Source organism: Sardina pilchardus, chromosome 22 (genome assembly GCF_963854185.1).
Source record: "Sardina pilchardus chromosome 22, fSarPil1.1, whole genome shotgun sequence".
Taxonomy (NCBI): domain Eukaryota; kingdom Metazoa; phylum Chordata; class Actinopteri; order Clupeiformes; family Clupeidae; genus Sardina; species Sardina pilchardus.
In genome coordinates, this window is record NC_085015.1 from 4,100,177 (window position 1) to 4,124,442 (window position 24,266).

Sequence of the window (24,266 nt, forward strand, 5' to 3'; positions counted from 1 at the left end):
ATATGAAACTGTAGACTGTAGGCCTATACAGTCGAATTATGCACAAACGTGAAATTCAACATTTTAACCCGGAAGTTTGTTATTGTTGATTTTCTCAAAATAACGTTGTGCACAAAACGACTGATTTCGCTTTGAATGGTCACATATCGGTCCATAATAAATATCCATTTTTATACTTATTATATATTCTATTAAACACTGCATATATAATTCTACTCTATATAATATTACTCGTATACTGTTGCTACTACACTGCACATATCTGTAGGCCTACATGTTGTTCATACGTCGTGTCCATATTTAGTATAGTCTGCTATTATAACGTTGCTGCTAATCAGTGTTGGGAAGGTTACTTTAGAAATGTACTTTAGAAAATATTTTTGCCTAGCGGGACGGTCTAGGGTCGCACCATTGAGGCCAAGCCTGCGCTAGGCTCGAGTTCTACCTAGCCAATCAGAACGCTCTATCTGTGTGCGGAGTCTTTGAGCCCGCCTTAGCTCACCTTCGGCTTCCGATAAGACGCCTGGGGGCTGGACCATGCGTTCTCGTTCGACGAGTTGGGTTTGAGACCGTATCGCACAACCATAGAGAAAAACAAAAGATGGATGAGGCTAACGAAGCGCGCTCGTTTGAATCGGCTTTGGAAGAGTTAGACTTCCCAGCAAACAATTAACGTTCTGCTAACTTTCACTAACGTTAGCTTTTGGTTCCCCTATGGTTCGTTTTTCAGCAACCTACTAATAACGTTTAGAGAACGTTATCTCCAGGGGGGTATTTCACAAAACCAAGATAGGGGATTTAGACAGGCTTACTGGGTTATCCTGGATGAACATAGCCTTGACTTGGTTTCACAGAAGAGATCACATATAAGTTACCATGGGAATTTATACTTGGAAGCTAGCCTGCTCCCGACCAGGCTAACAGCCAAGCTAAGTTAATTCTAATGGTAATTACATTATCTGATTGGTTCTGCTAGCTGTCATTCAAATCAGACCTCCATGCGATTTTTTTCAAAGAGCTGTATTCCATTTATATATTATTTGCTACTTGCATTTACTCGCAAAACACAGCAGAATGTCTGCCTAATACCATATGGATGTTATTTAAATTATGGTGGCCTTATAATTAATAACATACTCGTTGTTTGCTTATTTTTTGACGGACGTTTGATGAATAGCCTAGTAGTTTATTGGAAGTGGAGGGGACATTTTTCAAAGGTGTTTTCAACTAATTCGACAAATTAATATATATATAGTCATACTGTGTGCATCTTTGCGGTGGCAAAGCGCTTTCTTAATGACGTTGCGTGCCGAGACAAGGAAGCTCTCACACGTGGGTGCATACTTGCATTCACTTGGTCTGCCACACCTACTCCCGCTATGTAACAGAAATAATCATGATTCCCATCCAAAAAAGTACAACTTTACCTCGTTGTTAGTCTATATCAAAAGCGGTTCTTCACTTAGTGTGCAAGACGCTATTTTTCGCGTCTTTTTTATTCCAACCGTGAGTTATTTGGGGGAGAAACGAGAACGCGCACACATACCGAATAACTTACACCTGGCTTGACCTAGCCGCCTCAACTCATCTGCGCTCAGCATTAGTGAAACGTGTTTTGCATGTTTACTTTGACCAGGCTTGGTCAACCGCGTGTGTCGTCACTTATCTTGGATCTACTTACTCTGGTTTTGTGAAATACCCCCCAGGTTGTCAAAACAAATAACGTTCCCCTAACGTTTTTACAACTAAAGAAAAAAACGTTATATTCTGGTTGAATCCCAGCAAGCAAATAACGTTAGCCGCTGGTTCTCCTGTGGTTAGTTTATCAGTAACCTTCTAATACCCTGGAGAGAACGTTAGCTCCAGGTTATCAAAGTTTCCCGAACGTTATTACAACTAAAGAAAAAAACGTTATATTCTGGTTGCATTTCTCTTTTCACACAACGTTGCTACTTAGTTGTTTTTAGGTATCTTATTTGTATAACCATATCGGTATTCTCTGGTTATGTGCGTGGGGTTGATTGATGAAAATCACCCCAGAGTTTCTATGAGTTTCCAATTGAACACGGCCAGCAGCCACACTGCAAAGTCGGAATAACTTGTTGCAAAATCGACATATAGCCCTATTCTATTCTTCCCCCCTCTGTTGGATTGATATTCGGCCGACCAAAGCCAGCCCGTCAGCTAAAGGGGCCAGCGCGAGAAGCTAGGTTGAGAAACTTTCATCTCCGTGAGTTCTGGGGTGTTGGTGTTTTAGCAGACTCAACCTCGCTAACTTTAAGACATTTGGATAACACAGAGATAAAGTTACTCACGTAGGCTGGCTGTATGGTATCGATCACATTCTTCACATCGTTCTCCATGCACTTGTTCCATTAAGTCCAACAGGCTTTTAAAAAACACTGTACAGGGTAAACCGGGTGGAAGAGCTAGCTAGCCATAGTCCCAGGCAGGCACACAACGATTTCATGCTAACTAATCTGACGAATAGTTTTGGATTAATCCATAATCGATTAGAGTGGCACCTGAAATGCATTCATGTTTTTAAAGCTTTATTTGTTATGAAAATATGATGATGAGGACTCCAATGAATTATTTCTCAAACGTTGAGACTGCATCTTAAACAGCAATGTTTCCGGTGGATATAAACACGTAGTCCAAGTTATAGCCTATGTTACTGTGCTGTTCACTCAGCCTATCCCACAATTCCCAGTCCCAATTTAAAACAAAATAAACCAAAATCCATCATAATTCTGAACCGAGGACTTTTAATGGCATACGATGCAATAAAAACAGCCAGTTATTTTGAATGTTGAAACAGTGTGTTAGGCTAGCGCCTGCTCTGCTTATGTTTTGATCTGACTAATCGTTTATTATAGGAAAAGACACCGTAGACAAGAAAGTATTAGACCTAACCGCATTTAAATACTTAGCTGACACATAGACATATTAACGGGCCGTATTCGTCGCAGTTCAGCAAGCAGCTAATGGTAAGTGAAAATTCATATACTCATTCCCTTAGCCATCAGAGACGTTCGCTCTCCCAGGTTACAGATAGGCTGTCGTCGCAGACGGCGAGTGTGCAGCGAGCCATGCAACGATGTCACGGTAATTCTACATATTTTTTCCCCCTTTACACTTTGTTGCTGGGAGGTTAGGGGAACGTTAATGCAACCAAATATAGTAAAGTTCCCTAAAGGGTAGGAGAACGTTCTGCTAACCAAAATAAACAACCAGAAAAAAACGTAGTATTTTCGTCAAGAAAACTTTCCTGGGGAACCTTGTGGCAACTTTCGCAACTTTCAGGCAACGTTTTCCTAACCAGGAAAAAAACGTTCTAAAAACGTTCTCCTAACCAGAAATTGTTAGCTGGGTTGGGCTTTTCTTTGAAGTTTGAGCAGGGGCGGGACTGTGGAGCTCTATTCAAACGAAACGCCCACTCACGCCCACTCACGACGAAGGAGGGGAAGACGTGCGACACCTTCCGTCATATATGTTGCGCAAGTGTGTCTGTACCGCCAGAAACCTGGTATATCTGGTAACACCGGTTGCCGCATAGGTAAGCTAGACGCTATTTCCTCATTTAGCCTTGAAAATATGAAGTTTTTTTCTTTTCAAAAAAAATCCAAAACGAATTATGACAGTGGAGAATGGGTAGATGTGTTTCAATTAGGCACATGTAAGAGCCATAGACTCTAAAGAGCACTGTTTCCTGTTGCGAACTTCGAACTCGACGCGCGGTCGAGAGGCAGGTGGTGAGACTCCCAGTCTCAAACAGAGTAGGGGAGAGCCGGGTCAATTTAAATGCGGGACTGAGGTAGGCTATTTGCGGACACTTGCATGTGGGTAGGCTGCACACAGCACCAGGTGGGCAAAGAAGTTAGGTTCGGTAGGATTAGTGTGCTGCGTTATTCCAAACCCCGGCTATTTCCGGATACCAGCCTATAACAGCTAGGCTTGTTTACTCATAGGCTTCTGCAAACTAATCGCTCTTCGGCGAAATGAGTGAATCGTTTAGATACGAATTTGAGGGGCAAGATGTGAGACTATAGTCGACTTAATGCGAAAAGTGACAGCGAGAGAAAGTAACAATAGGCTACATAGACAGAGAATGTATGATTGGCCGATCTCTTTGTGCTGTTTTTGCGTAGTGTATCTCGGACTATAGCCTAGACTCGAGGTAAAATATCACATTCTTAGACTAGGCTACTTTTCTTCTGCCCTCAGTGGGTTAAATTAAAGAGTTGCCGAGGGTGAGCAACAAGATAGATAGATAGATAGATAGATAGATAGATAGATAGATAGATACTTTATTGATTCCCAAGGGGAAATTCATGTTGCATGTTAACTCGAAAATTTACAGCTTTGATGCGTTCACTTTTCATTCACGGAAATGCCAGTCACAGTGGGTTTTATTGCCTGTTGCGTGGGCTGTGTTGGTTTATCTACGTCTCTGGATAAGCCCGGGATAGCCTATCATGTGAACATTTTTAATATTGACAAAATTACACAGATCATGTGGGCAGACTCTCTCGAAAGACTCGGGAGATATCATGGACATCTTCAGATATTATGCTTCTTTGTGAAAATATTATAGCAGAGTTAAGTTTCGCTTTCGCTTTCAAGCGATGTCTGCCATCTTGTTCATTTCACCTTCCATTTTAAGCCTGCATCGGAGGCTCAGAGCAATAGTCAGTTTACTTGTGTAATTTCGTTCAATTTTTTTGGGGATTATGAAAACTATATATTTTTGGAATCCTTAGAACCTGACGAATCAAGAAATCTTTGTTTGACAATTTTCAGAAGTCATTAAAGCAGTCATTTTGGGTCTTCAAAATGGTGTACTATTGCATTAAAAACGCCATAATGCTATACTGGTAGATAGGGTTACATTTTAAACTTTTATGTATCACCACAAAACTTCCCCAGTTATTCACTTACATTAGGACAAGATTTTTTTGTATTACAAGTTTTCTGAAATGTAATGTTTAAATATGCAAATGAATATGCAAATGAGGCTTAATATACTGAAATAGGCGTTAATTTGCCAAACTTCCAAACCTGACATGTACATATAATAGTAGCTATCCTTTATGGAGGATTAAGGTTTTAGCCCTTCATTATTAAAATACTTAATAGTTCCTGGTAAAAAAGTAACTATTAAGTATTTAAAAACAATGGCAGAAAACACCTTAATTTATGTATTCCTCAATCAAGAACCTTTTCAATGCTGCTGGCTGTTTACCATGATACAAGTTTAAAAAAAAAAAAAAAAAAAAAACTGGTGGGTCTTATGAATAAGCAGGGCTATTGTGTGGAAACAGCTCTTGCCAATGCTGTGGTAGAAAACACAAAACACTTTCAATGCATGTATGCACACCCTTTCCTGAAGAAGGGTAACATTTGTCTGCATTGCTTCCGACAACTTTTTTGTGAGAGCATCTGTAGAGCACTGAGGACACAATCATCTGCTTTCAAGTAGATGTTGAACCATGTGGCCTTTTCTATTCCAGAAAAGTGCCTGGTGTTGGCTGCTGCTGTGAATGCATGACATGCTGGTAAAGACTTTGCATTATCTACACCTAGAGCTGTCCAAATTGGTTCCACTTGCAGAATCCCAGATGTCATTGAAATACAAGTATCTTTCAACCAAGTCTTCTAGTTTGCTATGACCAATAATAGAACATCAGAGTCAGGAGAGAAGAACATCAGCATTGCATCAGGGGGGGTTGCGATTTGATGCCAAAACTGTATGATGAATTAAGGTATCTGCTTCTATATGGTTGTTTCTTTCAAAGTGCAATTGGATGTTGCTATTTGAGTGTCCTGCAGCAGAGGATATGATGAGCTTGGGGGAGTTATCTGATTCTGACAAATGCAAAGAAAAGCTTGCTAAGTCCTTCTGCAGCTTGAAGGTGGAGTGCAAGATCAGCAGTGCGAGAAGCTGCCACCTAGAAGAGAAGTGTCTCCACTCGATGTAATTCATGGTGGATCTGAACATTGCATTTTTAGCTTTGTTTGCTTCCCACTCATTTAATGATTTCACAAATTCAGCATTAGTCAAAGATTCAAGGAATGTACTATTAGCCTGCATTGTACACTCAACCAAGGTAGATTTGTCCTTCTCAGAGCAGGCCGGTTCAACTTGCTCTGTTGCCTGCCAGCAAACATCTCTCAGCTGTGGGTTCTCCATGAAGAATTCCTCCAGAACCAATTCATACAGAGCTACATATGAGTAAATAATGGCCACGCAAAGAACGCTTGTTGTGTGTACACTTCAGGATTTGCCTCGTTGTTGCTGCACCAAAGACATCAGGTTCTATCCAGGCATCATCTATACAGTACCTGAATTTTTAATAGAAATCCCAAGAGCTCTCAGAGCAGCCATTGTGGTGTGCAATTCCCCAAGCCTTGGAACAACAGAGTTTTTTCAGATCAGGTCTGGAATCCAACAGTTGAACAGCCTTCTCGTAGAGGGCCATGTCAAAAGAGATAACAGTTGGATGTTCTTCACCAACTGCCAGGCGACGTAGTTGGTTTGCCTGCATAATCAGTCAGGAGGGTTGACCACTCATGTGCCACTTCGGGAAGTAGCGGTACAGCTAGCCCAGCCTAACATGGGACATTACTTGTGCTCTCTTCTGACTTCAACCTGGGTACTGCAGAGGCAACTACCCAACCTAAGTGACGCAGCTGATGGGTTCCAGAGATACCATCTTTGTTTACTGAAATCTGCTTCACTGGTTTATTTTGCTTTGGTTTGGGCTGATTGCAATGTAATATCTTTACATGGCATGGTGTGACTGACATAGCCTGACGAGCCAGACCCACATCAAGATTGAATAAACGGTTGTCTTTCAAATTCCCTCTCCACGCAATAGGATAGTGCTACATCCAATCATCTTCTTGTTTTCAAGTAGCAGGATGGGGAATTCACGCTTAAGTCGCAACTTATGGTCGCAGGTCAGTCATCATTATGTTAAGCCCACCCACCAACTCTATAAAAATGGGATTGGCCCAATAGAAGTTTCATTTTCCAGCTTGCAAGCCAACGGAAAGTTGCTCAACTACCATGACCAACATTTGCTGCTGCTAGGGTGCATCTAGATTTCTAGGCTATGACTGACATACTCTTAGTGTCACTAATTGTGAGAGGAGGGGGAACTACAGTAGCCTACTTCACCAGGAGCATCAGTTCTTTCGTAAACTGCCACAAAAGGGCGCCCTTGCCATCAACTGTGTCCTCAGCAAAATCAGTGTTGGCAGCAAAGCAGACAAATGTTTCCCTTCAGGAGAAGGTGTGCATACATGCCTTGGAAGATTTGTGTGTTCCACAGCATTGGCAAGAGCTGTTTCCACAGCATTATCAGTTTTTTAATTTGTATCATTGTTTTTAATAGTTACCGTACTGTTTTTTTTATCAGGAACTATTATATTGTATTTTAATAATAAAGGGCTAAAACCTTAATCCTCCATAAGGAATAGCTACTATTATATGTACATGTCAGGTTTGGAAGTTTGTGCAAATTAACGCCTTTTTCAGTATATTAAGCCTAATTTGCATATTCATTTGCATATTTAAACATTACATTTCAGAAAACTTGTAATACAAAAAAATCTTGTCTTAATGTAAGTGAATAACTGAGAAAGTTTTGTGGTGATACATAAAAGTTTAAAATGTTACCCTATCTACCAGTATAGCATTATACATGGCGTTTTTAATGCAATAGTACACCATTTTCAAGACCCAAAATGACTGCTTTAATGACTTCTGAAAATTGTCAAACAAAGATTTCCTGATTCTTCAGGTTCTAAGGATTCCAAAAATATATAGTTTTCATAATCCCCAAAAAAATTGAACGAATGAATTGGTCTGAACATAGGGCCCTGGACTACAAGGGGGCAGCGAACGTTCTGAAGGTGCCTCGATCCTCACTGATCTCAAAGGCCCTTTCCGAAACCAGCCCCTAAACCCTAGTCCTACACACGCGTTCACGCGAGGGTCCGCCACATTCAATATCATCCGAAACGAATTTTGAGACGAGTGAAGTGCCTAGGGAGAAGGGCTACCACGCCTCCAGGAGCAAGTCAGCATCGATGCTGTCTTGAAACGTAGGTGCAACCGTTTTCAAGTGTTCGTGCAGCTCGCGTATCTCCCTGCCAGTTGTTTTTTGGTCCGTGTGACAGCATTTACAGACAAAGGCGTGTTTTAAGCTACATTGTAATGTTGTTCAACTCATGTTTAGTTTGATACTCAGTAAAATGTGCAAGATCGTACAGAAGTAGGCTGTAATATTTAAACACATGTGCAGGTCGCATTTACAGCAATTTTATAATTTGATGTTAAATAAAGCATAAAATGCAACTCCTCACTCATAGTAATGAAAGGAGAGAAGAGGGATGTATATCCTAATACACAGGGGTGTCCAGAACATCTTAATTGGCGATTTAATATATATTGCCTTCATAATTTCTATGAAAACGAATATGACGTCAACTTCCTTCTCCCTTCAAGCGCATCCGAAATGTAGCGCTGTTTTAACCCCCTAACCCTTCAAATGCGAGTGTTCTCCACACCCACGAGTGGACTTGAAAAGGAAGTTCACTCGCTAACCGAGTCGAAGTGAGTAGGGATCCGTTTCGGAAAGGGCCAAAGAACGATGGGGCGGCAACAATGGGATAGTCTAGCCCAAAGCCATCGATATCTCAAAGTTGCGACACTACCATTGACTCCCGTGTACAAACAATGGCAGCACATCCGGGAACTATTCCATTGAGAATGAATGAATATCTAATAAGACTTTTCTACTAATAATGCATTTTCATTGAGTAATATATGTATGTTGAAATGCAGTTTATAGTAATTTTCATCGAGTATTTACCGTAAATATTAATGCGATCGCTGCTGTCAATCCCGTAGTAAACCAGGGACCAAGGGAACTACTGAGTCTACCCACTAACCACGTGACCGCTCTAATCTGGCTTTAACATGGAAGTCAACGGCTGTCGCAACTTTGAGATATCGATGGCTTTGGTCTAGCCCTTCTTCTATCTTTCTTTATGTAGATCAGTGAGGATTGAGGCCCGAGGAGCGAGGGAGGACGTATAAACTCTGCATGAGAGGCACCCTGAGAGTGTAGACAGTATGGCGGCCGCCATGCTAAAAAGTAGCCTAGACCAGTGCTAACTGGCCGTTCCATTGAATCCTATGGGGCGTAAGCGCCACTTTTAACATCAAATAACGTTACAGCTGAAGCGTTTTAAGCCTTTATATGAACATTTTCTATTGTCGGAGTACATACTACATTGTGAAATTGGCGTCATAATCTCGTAACTGTTTTATTGGCAGAGTAATAAACGTTTTCCGAAATCAATGCTAACGTGGTATGCACATGCATCCATAGAGAGTAAAGCGTCGCCATAGGTCAGACTCGGTCAGACTATGTGCCTACGTCACATATACGACACCTGAGCCTGCGCAGGAGACCAAGGGGTCAGCGAACGTTCGGAGAGTGTAGACAGTATGGCGGCCGCTATGCTAAAAAGTAGACCTAGCTAGCTGGCCATTCCATTGAATCCTATGGGGCGTAAGCGCCACTTTCGACATCAAATAACGTTACAGCTGAAGCGTTTTAAGCCTTTAAATGAACATTTTCTATTGTTGGATTGCATACTACATTGTAAAATTGGCGTCATAATCTCGTAACTGTCTTATCGGCAGAGTAATAAACTTTTTCCGAAATCAATGCTAATGTGGTAATGCGCATGTGTCCATAGAGAGTAAAGCGTCGCCATAGGTCAGACTCGGTCAGACTACGTGCCTACGTCACATATACGACACCTGAGCCTGCGCAGGAGACCTATGACGGAAATAGTAGACCAAAAAAAAAAGTTGAAATTTGCTTCCTCGGTCCCTGCTGACGTCTACGTGATAGCTCTGTCCATGGGTGACTTTCATGTAACGATTTATTGGTCCTTCCTTCCTCCCTCGATCCTCGCCCCGGTCATAGCCCCTCCTACTAATGCATTTTGCGAAGGAAACGACAAAGGAATGAGCGGAGGATGGAGGAACGAAGCTCGATGAACTGCGCAAATGAGACATCCTCGCCTGCGTACACACCATTTAGCAAACGTGCGACGTCAGTGTAATAGGGCGGATCCAAAAGACGCGCCGACATCTGTATGCAACTCGTCAGCTCTTCTGCTGATAAAAAAGGACATTCACAACATTGTGTTTTGAACTCAACACATAGGCCTAACGCATAATTAAAAAATCACTAGGTCCAATGATGCTTTTTTGTGCAGATACACAAAATGTTTCAATGGCAAATGTTGATAAGGATGTTCAATGAACTTATTGTTCGTTAGGCTACATTTATGTTTCTTCATGAGCCCCTAACATAATCCCACTATAGCTTTTAGCATGAACTTCACACGCCATAAATAACAGACAACATTTCTATATTTCTATATTTTTAAACGTTATACAGGATACGTCATCCATGCGTAGCCACAGAACGCCCATCTCCGAAATAACACTTCCGCGTGGGATGGTCTTGTGTTTGCTCTCGTATCGGGATTGCCACTTCCCTCATCTGTCCTCGGTCTTGCCTCCTCCGGTTGCAATTACATGAATGAGATGTCCTCGTGCCCTCAACTGTGAGCGTTTTCCGGTGAACAAGGATCGAGGGAGGAAGGAAGGACCGATAAATCGTTACATGAAAGGCACCCCATATCTTTTACTGTCTATGCAGGAGACCTATGACGGAAATAGAAGACCAACAAAAAAAAAAAAAACGTTGACATTTGCTTCCTCGGCCTCTGCTGATGTCTACGTGATAGCTCTGTCCATATTTCTCATTAGGTTAGTGCTTAAAATGATTGTTTTATTGATAATATTGCTATCTCCCTATTTTGTTCACTGTTAATTTAATTTGTATTGTTATTAATTTGTATGTCGCTTTGGACAAAGGTGTCTGCTAAATAACCATAACCATAACCATATCCATATCCATATCCATAACCATAACCATAACCATATATTTTACTGTCTATGGCTCGGAGCCCACTATACATCAGGCTGCCTCAAATCGCGTACTTCGGCACTTCCAGTGTGTGCACTTTACCACTTCAACAGAATTCTCGATGTCAGTTTCAGACCGACGCCATATTGCAGGGGTGGGCATCTAATTTACCCAAGGGGCCACATGAGAAACTGGGACTGTTGAGGAGGGCCGGACCCAAAGCGCCAAACTCAAGTAAGTTCTGTTCAATTCTATTCTGTTCTTGTACAACATTAGGTACATCGTATGGTTTAGGTTACTACTAGTATGAGTAGAGATGAAAATGTGAGTGAGTCCAAGTAAAAATGGCAATGTCTTTTTCACCATTAACAAGCTGCTTGTTAAAGGGATAATCCGGAGTGAAATGCACTTTAGATCAATTTTCGGACTATTGGGAGTACATACGTAGCCTGGATGCCAGACCGAAGTTTAGCCCCGCCTCCATTATTTTTCTGCAGGGAACTTCGGTCTGGCACTGCTCCGTTCAGCTGCTACTATTCGAGATACACTTCAGCTCGGACCAATCACATTTCACAGGGCGGGCTTTACGTGATGATTGACATATGAACAGCAGTGACGTTCACGGCTGCATGCGTCCTCGTTCAACGAGTTGGGTGTGAGACCGTGTTCGCTTAGGTTGATTTTGATTGCAACAGAAATGCTATGGCTATGAATGCATAATTTGTTCATGCAGTTTGGCCTTTCGTTTATCTTAGCTATTGAAACGGAGGTTTTATCACGGATTCGCACAACTATTTCTGAACACTTAGACCAACGATATGTGGGAAAACTTCAGTTTCACTTTCACCCAGTTAAAACAGCATGTTTGGGTGATGTTGTTCCCGTTTGTTTAAAAATGTCTGTTTGCTCGTTGGGTTAACGACACACTTCCCCAGCTGTTCATTGCATACAGTTTGAAGGAATTATTTTTAAAAACGAAGGAGGATGTTTTCCATAGCCTACCCTGCTACATATTTCTGTCTTAAATTTCGCAGATACTGACAGCCAATAACTTGTTCTGTTTGGTTTGGTCTATCCAATGAGTGCAGAGCTATCCCCCCCGCACTGTATCGGTTGAATCACGCCCCATAATCGCAGCTGAATGGAGCAGTTTCAGACTCATATTCTGATAAGAATTGAGTATGACGTCGTCAGGCTAGTACATACGTTGAGTTGACACCAAAATCATGTCATTCGGATGTATTTTGAGAAAGTTCGAGTTCACCGTTTTTAGCCAAAACTCGTTAGCCTGGAAGTGACCGGGGCAAGTCCTTTCGCCGCTACAAAACGCTATTTTTATACCTCTTCTACTGTTCCAACCAACACTACACTTACGTGGTAGTGAGTAGAGGGTCCCTAAAGCCAAACCGAAGTATCCCCACGTCTTTATGTGGTCGGATAGAGAGTCCAGAATGAATTTAATCGAGTCAGTACCTTTCCGGAAATGTCGCTGCTGCAGCTAGCAACGTGTTAACAACATTTTAATAACATTTCCGGAAAGGTACGGAAATCCTGGCTACTGTGTAATTGAAACCAGACTGTTCATTGTCGGCAGACTGTTCATTTTCGGCGGCGCAAACAGATAGGCTACCTATTAAATGAATAGAAGTGAATTTGGGGAGTGAATTGGAACTAGCCACCCATTCACTTTAAGAGCATTTTAGTTGAAAGTCAAGTTTGCTTAAGGTTTGTTCGAGAACTCTTCCAGAGTTTTTACCTCAAACAACACAAATCAACACAACTAAATGAACAGATAACTCGAACGTGCTGTATGTCATAATGAAACAACCACAGACTATCAACAACACGGTCTGACACAAATGATACTAGTGCAAACTGAATTTATGACCAAACGATTTGATTTGTGCACGAAGCGCCATCTAGCGATCATTTTGTGTAAGTAACAGCCTCCCAGTCTAAGGACTCAGCGGTCTTTTGACCGCCTCGCCGCGCTTTAAGTAGTTCACAACAGCACGGCGCTTCTAGTAGGTCGTCAAAGCGGTCAAATGACCGGGGTGCGGCGCTTCTAGGTATAAGTGGGTCAGAACGGCGCGGCGCTTCTAGTGTTAAAGGATAACAACAGTTAACTAACTGTTAGTAACTAATTGTTAACTGCTTATTATGCACTGTTAATAGCTAATAAGCACATGTTATTCTAAAGCGTTACCAAAAAATCTTTTTCCAGTTTTATTTACAAATTTAGCTGTACAACATCAAAATAATGAAAAAAAAGTCAACAGTTCTGAAAATTAATTAATAAAAAATTAAAAACTAGAATAACAGAGTTGGAAAAGTCATCATACCCCTGACTTAATACTTTGTAGAGCTTCCTTTTTCTTTCTTTACAGCCATCAATCTGTTTGGATGTCTCTATTATAGCTTTGCACGCCTAGATTGTGGAATATTTGCCCAATGTTCCGTGCAAAATTGTTAAAATTCAGTCAAATTCTGTAGGGAACGGCAATGGACTGCTCTCTTCAAGTCAATCCACAGATTTTCTATAGGATTTAAGTCAGGGCTCTGACTTTGCCACTCAAGGATATTCACCATCCTATCCTTAAGCCACTCCTTTATTCTTTTGGCAGTATGTTTAGGATCATTGTCGTGTTGGAAGGCGAATGATCTGCCCATCTTCAGCCGTCTAGGAGAGGGACGCAGGTTTTCCTTAAGAATGTGGGTGTACTTGGCAGCATCCATTTTCCCTTTTATCCTGACCAATTGCCCAGTCCCCGCTGAAGAGAAACATCCCCACTACATAATGTTGCCCCCACCATGCTTCACAATAGGTATGGTGTGTTTTGGGTGGTGTACTGTGTTGGTTTTCGCCAAACATAGCCCTTGGAGTTCAGTGCAAAAACCCATCTGGAATATTCTGCTACCATGTGGAAAAAGCTTTTATGGTCAGATGAGACTAATATTGAACTTTTTGGAGACTTAAGATTTAAGTTTTTGGACTGAGCTCCAGGCACTAACCAAACACAGTATACACACCCAAACACACCCAAAACACACCATACCTACTGTGAAGCATGGTGGGGGCAACATTATGTTTTGGGGATGTTTCTCTTCAGTTGCTTAGTTGTTAATAAATCAAACGTTTAGCATCCAACTTCGTATCACTCACTGGACTTACAAACAGGGTCAGAACGGCAGAAAGAGCAGCTATACGAAACTCAGATGGTAGCAGGCAGCTATCGATAGCTAGGGTAAGTCAGTTAAAGGAGAATTCCGGTGTGAAATTGAGCTTAACTGTACCGAAACATGTTAAGGTGTACTCACACGTGTTTTAGACGCACTTTCACTCACCCCCAGCATTCCGAACTCCTCCATTTTCAGCCTAGCTTACAGTAGGCTTGAATCTATTAGATTGGGCCTTACGTAGCCTATGCAGCTAAATCGCTATTTTTAAACCATTAAAAAGGTTCCAAGTAACTCCACACTGCATTGGTAGACCTCTGTGGGTCCTGACATTTAAAACGAGATACTGAGAACTTTGGAAATGCACAAGAAGTTTATTAAAAAAAGACTGTTTACAAGCAGTGCCTTCATAGAATCTCTCCGCTGGGCGCCATCTTGGAATCAAGTCGCGATAAGCCGACTGACGAGCACGAACGAACAGGAAGGACAGGGGAACATATTGCTAAAGTAATTCCATAGGAAATATATAGTTATACTGTCTATATGAGCATGATGAGTAACAAAGCTCAAAATGTTTGCAATATGTCCCCCTGTCTTTCCTGTTCGTTTGTGCTCGTCAGTCGACTTATCGCGACTTCACCACAAGATGGCGCCCAGCGGAGAGATTCTATGAAGGTACTGCTTGAATAAACAGTCTTTTTAAATAAACTTCCTGTGCACTTCCAAAGTTCTAAGTATCTCGTTTTAAATGTCAGGACCCTCAGAAGTCAACCAATGCAGTGTGGAGTTACTTGGAACCTTTTTAATGGTTTAAAAATAGCGATTTAGCTGCATAGGCTACGTAATGCCCAATCTAATAGATTCAAGACTACTGTAAGCTAGGCTGAAAACGGAGGAGTTCGGAATGCTGGGGGTGAGTGAAAGTGCGTCTAAAACACGTGTGAGTACACCTTAACATGCTTCGGTACAGTTAAGCTCAATTTCACACCGGAATTCTCCTTTAACTTAGCAAAGGAGAGAGCAATGAAATCGTACCTAGCAAATGAACGAACGTCTGAACGAAGACATTTCTGTAACTATTTAGGTCTAATTTAGTTGAAAATGAATTTAAGTCATTTTAACAAGATTAACTAGCAAGGTTTAAATTGTAAAAAGCTGAACGTCATGTTGCTGTTTTACACACTATCAAGCCTTCATGAAAACGTGAGCCTCCATACTGTATTAGGGCCTGTTGTCTTTTATTTTTTAGACTAGCCTACATGTCATGTCTGTCTGTTATTATTTTGGGTTAGATCATGATTGTACAATTGGTTTGGGGGCATCAACGTAGAGCCTAAATCCTTTGCTTTAGAAGTTTGACACTTCTACCCAGCTGCTAACAAACGGCTAAAAACGTTCTACTCAGAAACTCAACATTTTCAGTGCATGCATTATGTCTTGCAGTAGAGGGGTATACAACAGCACAGGATACTAAAAGTATACTAACAAGCTGGGGTACAAATAATTGTATTTATTAATTCCAGTTTACTTACTTTGGCATTAAATCATATCCATAACCATAATGTGGGTTTAACAACTTCCCCGCGCGCACACCTTCCTCAGTTAATTCTAAAACCACCAGCCGCCACTGGTTTAAGCCTACAAGTAGCGTTCCCCGCAAACTGTATAATTCTCCCCCCCAAACTGTATAAATCCCCCCCACTGTCACTGGGGGGGGGGAATTCCCCCTGTTGTGAAAAATGAAATTCAGGCCCTGATATCTATGTTTGTATTTCAAACATTTTGAAATTCATATTAAGTTTACATTATTTATGATCTGCGTAATTAGCTAAAATTAGGGCTGGGCACGTTAACGCGTTAATATCACGTTAACTCATCAATCATTTAACGCCGACAATTATTTTATCGCGCATTAACGCAGTTTTTATTATTTATTTTATACTGTAAAAGTCTGTTGCTCACAGGCTGGTCACAGGCGTCTCATCACGCATTGAAATTCCATAGCCTACATTCACGAAATCAGGAGATGTGCAACAGAAGTGAGAGAAGGCACTGGCTGCAGCAGTGCAAGTGCAAGTCACATGTTCACGGTGCAAGTTGTCACAGGCACGTCTAATGTTTATGTTTTGCGCTGGATTTGCGGCTATGTGTTCAATTGGCATTGATAAGTTAAACAGTCGTTTTTTCCTACATGGTAACGTTGTTGTATGGAAAGAAAACATTAGCCTTGAGTATTTTAATATTCAGTTGTAAACAAAGACATCTTCCTATGTAGCCCAAGCTGTAAATGGACTGAAGTTCGCTCTAAATATCTAATTTGATCGATTATGCCAACCGTTAGCATTTCAATGGGATTTCTCATAGACATTAGCCATAAGCTCACACATTAGTCTCTATTCTGTAACTTGGAATGATAGCCTACGTGACTGCACTCTAACAAAACATTGAAGGAAATAACTGAAATGTACTCTGTTGTTCTGCTTAGTTTTACAGTAAAAGTTTGAAAAGAATTTCAGCATCAGTTTCCCTTGGGAAATTGGTTAGCCCTATCTATTCTAATGTAGCTGGTTGACCTCATTACCACACACACAAGTGGGGGCAGAATTACAAATGTGTCCTAGAGTGACAATGCATTGGTTGATTTGGTTAAAAAGTTACAGGTTGGTAATTGATTATAATAGTAATGTTGCTACTCAGAAATAATGAGCTGTAAAGTAACTCAGACTTTAAACATTTTTTTTTTTTAAAAGGATATCGACTAATTATCGTTATAGGCCTAGTCAAAATCACAAACAATATCAAGATATTATTTTTTGCCCATATCACCCACCCCTATAGGCCTAAATAAAAAAAATAATGTTGACATTATACCAGGCTAGGCTTATTACAACAAGTATTATGGAAATATCTACATGCACCAAAAAAGTGTGTACAATAAGCTTTAAAATTGTATTTCTTTTGATTACATTGTGTAAGTTGAGATTTAAACTAAATCATTTATTTAACTGCTACTGTATAAACAAAATGCTGATGTTAAATGTTTGCAGAAAAAATGCTATGGCACTTGCGTTCATATGGCAGCACATTTAAAATAAATATGTGCCATATATTACTTTTGAATTCATTATTGAGTTTTGCGTATAATAATGCGATTAATCATGATTTATCAGGGGAATCATGCGATTAATCGCGATTAAATTTTTTAATCGTTGCCCAGCCCTAGCTAAAATACATAGTAAGTTGACTATTTCATATTGATTTTTGATTTTGACATATTACTCAATTGTCATATTCACTTACATTTATCTTTATTGTCATTACACTGTAAGTCAAATTTAATGCCTGTCACTTTAAGAGAGTGATAGGCTTCAGTCATGCTTTTCGGCTATCCTAAAGTTATTAATATGTGGAAGTAGCCAAATGCTTTGTTTTCTATGTAGTCAAAAAACCAAACAAGTGGAAGAGCAGTAGCCTAGTTCATTATTTTGGGGCGCATACAGCCTGAAGAAGTAGAGAACAAGTAGAAAGCCTAGTGAAATTTAAAAACGGGATTACTCGGTAATGGCTTATTATACAAATTAATTAGTACATCAACAGCCTGAATTCACGTTGATTTTCTCGCGATCCGTCACAGCAACTAGTAGGCCTATAATACCATCGAAAAGATTGTGCTCTGTCAAGTGTCATTCATATCAGTGTGACTAGAACTTCGTGAGCAATCCGATAGAGATGAATGGTGCGCATTTTATCCGCAGATAATTTCTCTGCACTGAGAACGTTGTAGTCAGATATTAGACCTATCCCTGCAGTTTATCTAAAGAGCCTATACATGCCTTAAATTCGTCTGCTGCCTACACAATGCTCTGCTGTGGTCTAGTCACCAACTGATAATGAACGGGTTGAAGAAAAATAAGAATGGATTTTGGCATGACATTGCTTGCGGCTGCGCGAGAGCGTGAGATTGATGCTGAAATCGTGAGTGTCACGGCGAATGCGTGAGAGTTGGCAACCCTGCTTTAGTAGCCTACAGTGAAACGACATAGCCTTCATATCTACACTAATGCAGGTTAAAAGTAGACCATAGGCTATAGACTTAGACACCATTGGAATATGGAATACAATCTCAAACAACGCCAATCAACGACGATGCAGCAACAGGTAGGATATCTAGCAAACGTTAGCTTACAGTAGGATATTTTATGTAGGCTACACATATTACAGGATGAGCTAGTATGTTCTTCGATGTGTTTCCAGGTGTGTGATTGTCCTAATAGGAATGTACAATAAGCTGTTAAAGAGACCCTATGCAACTTTCTGCAGGAGACGATCGCTCCTTGTTTACATCTGGAAGTCTGAGACGAAGAACCACGCTTGCAATTTATATATTTAAATATAGCCTATACATGTATAAATATACACGCTAAAGCTGTCGGGGAAGCTCTGCAGAGAAGATGCAAGCATAAAACGAGCGAAAACGAAAAACAAAACCGAAACCAGAGATGAAATCGCCAATCCTGCATAGTTCCTCTTTAACAAAGGTTTTTAATTTGTGAATGATACCGAAAGCTTAAATGATCGCCTGGCTGGCAAGTCCCTATAGCTGAAACGACTAGCTTGCTAGCAAACAAACATGAAAATGATAGCAATGCAGTTTGTACTAGAAACGACTGTGAGAAGAAGTCTTGAACCTAAATGGTGCAACTTGTAGGCCTATGTCTATCAGGTTGGAGTAGGCTGCTCTGTCGAGATGGCTATACTTGCTTGTCGTTAGCTAAATACAGTGTTTACATTGACGTTAGGTTAGATTGTCTTTAGCTGTTGATAATGTTACCGAGAGCAAACCGGTTACTGTAACGATATAAACAAATCAAGTAAGGAGTAGCCTATCAGGAGACAAGACGATAACGTCCTGGTTTACAGCAGCTGTGGCATGGTAGAATGTTTTCACAGCTGTTACAGCTTAATGAGTAGACGTACCATTCAGGTTTAGCCTGGTTTAGCGCAGCGGTGGCATGGCTTTGGATCAAAAATCCTTGATTACTGACACCTGAGCACTGACGTAACAATTAATATTTGCCGCCAAAGGGTCTCAATGTAAACTCTATGGGAATTTTAAACTCTTTTATCGTAAATATCTCAAAAAGTATAAAGTTCACACATTTGAAAAATACATAGAACAAATCTCCGTTACAACCTGTGTAGGAGTGTTTGAATGACGTCAAACGGTTCAGTGGTTTTAGAGCCTTTGATCGTTGATTTTGGTCGGAAGAAGAGTAATTTTAAGAAGAACAGTGATAACAGTACATTGCATTTGCATGCAATGTAATAATAATAATAAACTGAGCAAAAACAATAGGGCCTTGCATCTACGGTCACCTCGGTGCTCGGGCCCTAACTAATGTGCATTAAAAAATCATAATTATGCATAAAATATGAATATTATGCATACAATGTATATAACTAGCATAAATATACCCAAAATGCACAGAATTGCAACCAAAATAGTCATTATAAGAGATTAATCGGACACATGGTCAATCACAATTTACAACTTAGTTGAAATATTTTTTTTACAAATTTTCAGAGTAATATTGTTCCTTAGATATTCCTGCATATCATCATATTTTTTTACCTCTTGGGTTCTCCTGTTATAGGAGGATTGACAGGATATTCCAGAAGTAGTCAACAGTGTAGCTGTCTGTCAGCCATCTTTGATTTAGAGGAGTTTCACTTGTAGTTACAACACCTAACCACTGAATACACCTCAATGGTTGGGGGCAGCAGAGAGCATTCTAATGGCTGATATGCAATTCCAACATAGAAACTATTGCATTTAGGTAGCCTGATAAACCAGCCTAAATGGATTGGATGTCTAATTTAGTCTGGCCCCGATGAATGGATACAACGGAACATTGTTGATGAGCACAACCCGTTGTCTTTCAAACCGTGTCTGTGCCTATAGGCCAACGCTCCCTCAAAACCCCGCCCCAGAGCCCTCTGCCCCGCCCGCGTTGATTCAAAACACATCTCTGCGTTGTGATTGGTTTAGTTGCCATCTGCCAGATTCAGGGCAGTGTTTTCAAAATGTTCAATGGTCCGAGGCCAGACCCAAATGCAGGCAAAACATTTTGCCGTCCAGGGGCCTGTACTACGAAGGGAGTTCAACCTACCCAGATGTAACCCAGGGTTACTTTGCTAAACCGGGGTTGACAAAACCTGGTTATCTTCATTGGTGTTAATCGGTACTACGACGCTGAGTAAGAAGTTGATTTGTTGAACTGGGGTTAACCTCATCGGAGTTGGTGCGCGTTCACATAAAATGGGCGGGTTGCAGCGCAAATCACCACTTTTAATGATGACGCGATCACGTTATTTTACGGATAAGGGATGCAATGATTATAAAAAGTTGCGAGGAATTAAAACCTACTTTACGATAGGCTACATCACATACGTCGGCAGCAAACAAAGCAAGACAAGGCTGTTGGCAACGTAGGCTATTGCAGATCGGATAAATGAAAGTAAAGTTTTATTTCATGTTCCTTAAATAGCCTATGTGTAACGGAGGATTAATAGCTTGCGGAATGTCTTAAATGTGTTGAAATAAATACATTTTGAGTTCATAAGAGTCCTACAGATGCAACACAATTCATGCCATGTATATTAATAAAATAATTGAATGTTTAGCCCCATTGACTGATTTAGTGTATGCCTATCCTGTGAACATTTTAGATGGAACGGCAGTGCCGCTGGCAGCAGGTGAAAATGAAACTCAAAAACATTCAGAAGGTGTATAGGCCTAGTAATAGCTTGCATTAATATTTCTTAATTATGAAAATATGTTATATTGCCAATGCTTATAGCCTCCACTTTGCCTCGATCAGCTGACAAATGCAACGAATTTCATCGGCTGAGAATGTAGCCTATATCTTTCATAGAGAATATTATATGGAGAAAGATTCTGGCGGTCTTTAAAACCCCTCGCCTTGCGAAGAGAGGCGCTTACAATTTGCGCTCCAATAATGTATCTTCCAAGTAGCCTACGTCGACATTGTGGGGTGTGGTTAACCGTAAACCTCGGGTTAACCAAGATCATAACCTGCTCGGAGCAGGTTAGAGATGCAGCGTAAATTGCCATGGCAGCATACCTCGGTTAAAACCTATCCACCTTTCGTAGTACGGGTTAACCGGGAAGTTACGCCACACGTGATCAACTTACTCTCGAAGTTACCCAGCTAAGCCAGTAACCCCGCTTCGTAGTACAGGCCCCAGCAGTTGGCGCTGGTTTTCCAGGCTAGCATTTAGGAGAAAATTACTTTTAAACAGCTGACCACTGTAGTGACCGCTATGCGCCAGAGGGTTAATAAATCTGTGGCATACCACACTCAGTTTTTCAGATAATTCACTTTAAGGAATGTGATATGTTATGCATACAGAAATTCCTGATATTCATGACTGCACACTGCACTAGTCTATAGGGCTGCACGATATTAGGAAAACATGCGATATGCGATAACATTATTGAGTACTGCGATAACGATATAACTTGCGATATTTAAATATTTCATGTTTTTCTCCTTTCCACTTGCTGCTAGCATAGACTGATGCAGACTATTAAAAAATAAATGCATTGATTCCATTCCAACATGTTGTATTTTTGGTTGTTGTGTTTTGTAAAAACAAAACAAAAACCACTGTCATTTCCAGTTTGACCTTTCAATGAGGGTCACTGGTCAGTCAGGAAGAGGTCATGCCATATTTTTATTTTTTTTTTCATATCTGAGTTTTTAGATTCGAGTATATTCAACTTTACTGTCATTGCACAAGTGAAATACCAGTAACGAAATCTAGCCAGTGATGCAAACAAGTAGGCTAACTGACATGTCAAAAAGTGCATCCATATGAAATGTGTCACTACACCGTCCCATACACAGCGAACGGTCCCGGTGGACTTTTTCTTTGAAGTTTTAAAGTTGAAAGGTGTTGTGTGGATTCTGCGTTGTTAGTTTTAAACTGAAATGAAAATGCAAAGCAACAGCGATTACCACAAACGTCAAGCCTACCTCTGCTTGCCTGATCTGAATGCACCTCTTCTCGGTCGGAAGATAGGCTTACTTTCGCTCGATTCGCAAGGACTTGGAGTTGGATTTTTTGGATAATAGGACTACACACAATTAGGCTATACATGCTTTTTAAATGTAGACGTAAACGTATCACGTAGTTTACAACTACCAATTGAAAGAAAAGTAACTTACATCGATTCCTCTCTCAAAGAAGCACACGCACTTCAAACTATTATGCGTTTCACAGGCAGCCTAAACCGAGCGCGTAATTTAGGCGCTCCATTTGCTAAAATAGTTTAGAATATTTAGAGTGAAAGGGCGGCGCCGGGGCTGTGTGTGTGAGTGGGGACAGAGAGATGAGAGTTGGGAAATTGCGTGGCTGTTATTTCGAATAGCATAATTTATTTTAAACGAATCGGTTAACCGGTTTCAACCGGCTAATGAGCCTCGGTGGTCGGTCTAGAAAATTTGTAGTTTTCGCCATCCCTAGAATGGACAAACGCTTGTTAGCTATCGAAAAAACTGTGAACGTGATTACTCAGTGATTTTGGAACTATCATCTATATGAATTTTTTTTTTATTTTTTTTTATTGATTATTAAATATAATCCAACAGGAAAAAAATACATGTAAAAAGTTAACGCGCACGACAACTCAAGACAAAAGGAAGCATTGTTATGAACTTGAAGCAAGTAGAGATGCACCGATTGCAATTTTTTGCCTGATTCCGATTTTTCATAGAATTTGACCTGCCGATACCGATTTTAGCCGATTCCATTTTCATTTCTTCTAACCACTTTACAGCACACTCAAAGAGCTATTTTCTATCTTTTCCTTTAATAGAATATGTTAATATGGAAATGTAATCAACTTATCAATAATAGATTGGCTGGTAAAAAAATGTGAGCAGACAGATGTGTGGGATATTCATTTCACAATAGAAATGCACTGTAGGAAAACCTACTTTTTTCTTCTCGCATTCAATATCCAACTGTAAATATCTTCAGAATATTGATAAGTGTATAACTGGAAAGTTAGGTGTACATACAGTAGGTGCCACATAGGCTGAGATGTTGACATACAGCCAATGACATGCGTTCTTAGTCTACAGTAGCCTACAATCGCCTTTGAACTTTCACGATTGCTTGCGGATACAAAGGAAGTGTCCATATTTGGATTGCACAGCTTTTCAATGACACCACGCAGGATATGTTTTGTATCACGGTCGCGGTAGTGTAAGAAACGTTAAAATGCTAACTTTTGGCGAATTTAGAAGAAATATATCCTACAGGCGTGAGGAGACAAAAGGTAATGAAATAAACACCTAAATGTGTAAATCGGACTTTGTTGTAGTGTGAAAGAATACATGCTAAGGTGGCAAACCGAAGCAAAACAATGTTTACACCAGTCCTGCCGTGTCTCGCCCTAAGTGGAGAATGCTCCTAGGCAGGGCTGTACACTGCGAGCAGGTCGTCGCAAATGCGAGTAAATATATATTAGTGCGAGTATAACAATTTCAATGCTCGCGCACATGCGAGTAGGCCTACTGATTTCAACCCTTTATTCGCATTTTACTCCTAAAATGAATCCACACCAAGTGGATCAAAGTATAGTACAATTTTCGCGCATACAAATTTCAGACTTGACAACTCTTACGCACCTGGCTGGACACAGCATCAACCTCGCGCTCTCACACACACACACACAAGAAGTGTCACTCCAAATCCATTCTTCTTTTTCTTCAATCTGTTCGTTATCAGTTGGTGACTATGTAACGATTACCGGTGAAACGGTAAACCATGATAAAAATGTTGACTATAACATTTACCGTGTTCATTTCAAATATTATTATTATCACGGTTGATAGGCTAAACACGGTGTGGAAACCGTGCGTTAGGCTAAATTCCTCCCAGCTTCACCCGAGCCTGCATTTGACATAGGCCTGGTAGTAGACTTCTATGAAACAAAAATGGTATCCTACTGATTCTGTTGTCTAAATGATGTAT

At 40.6% G+C, this 24,266-nt stretch overlaps 1 protein-coding gene and 1 long non-coding RNA gene across 5 annotated transcripts in view; both read left to right on the forward strand.

Annotated features, from left to right (window-relative positions):
• Nucleotides 1-24,266, forward strand: part of LOC134070012 (uncharacterized) — a 274,775-nt gene that overhangs the window by 80,598 nt on the left and 169,911 nt on the right. The gene's annotated exons all lie outside the window — the stretch shown is intronic.
• Nucleotides 3,523-24,266, forward strand: part of LOC134070694 (uncharacterized) — a 32,645-nt gene continuing 11,901 nt past the window's right edge. Inside the window, exons 1-2 of one of the 2 annotated variants that reach the window (XR_009936960.1) lie at nt 3,523-3,559; nt 11,153-11,258. This is a non-coding gene — a long non-coding RNA (uncharacterized LOC134070694). Of the gene's footprint in view, nt 3,560-10,454; nt 10,865-11,152; nt 11,259-24,266 lie in introns of those variants that run through there. The other variant, XR_009936961.1, reaches the window with a different exon arrangement.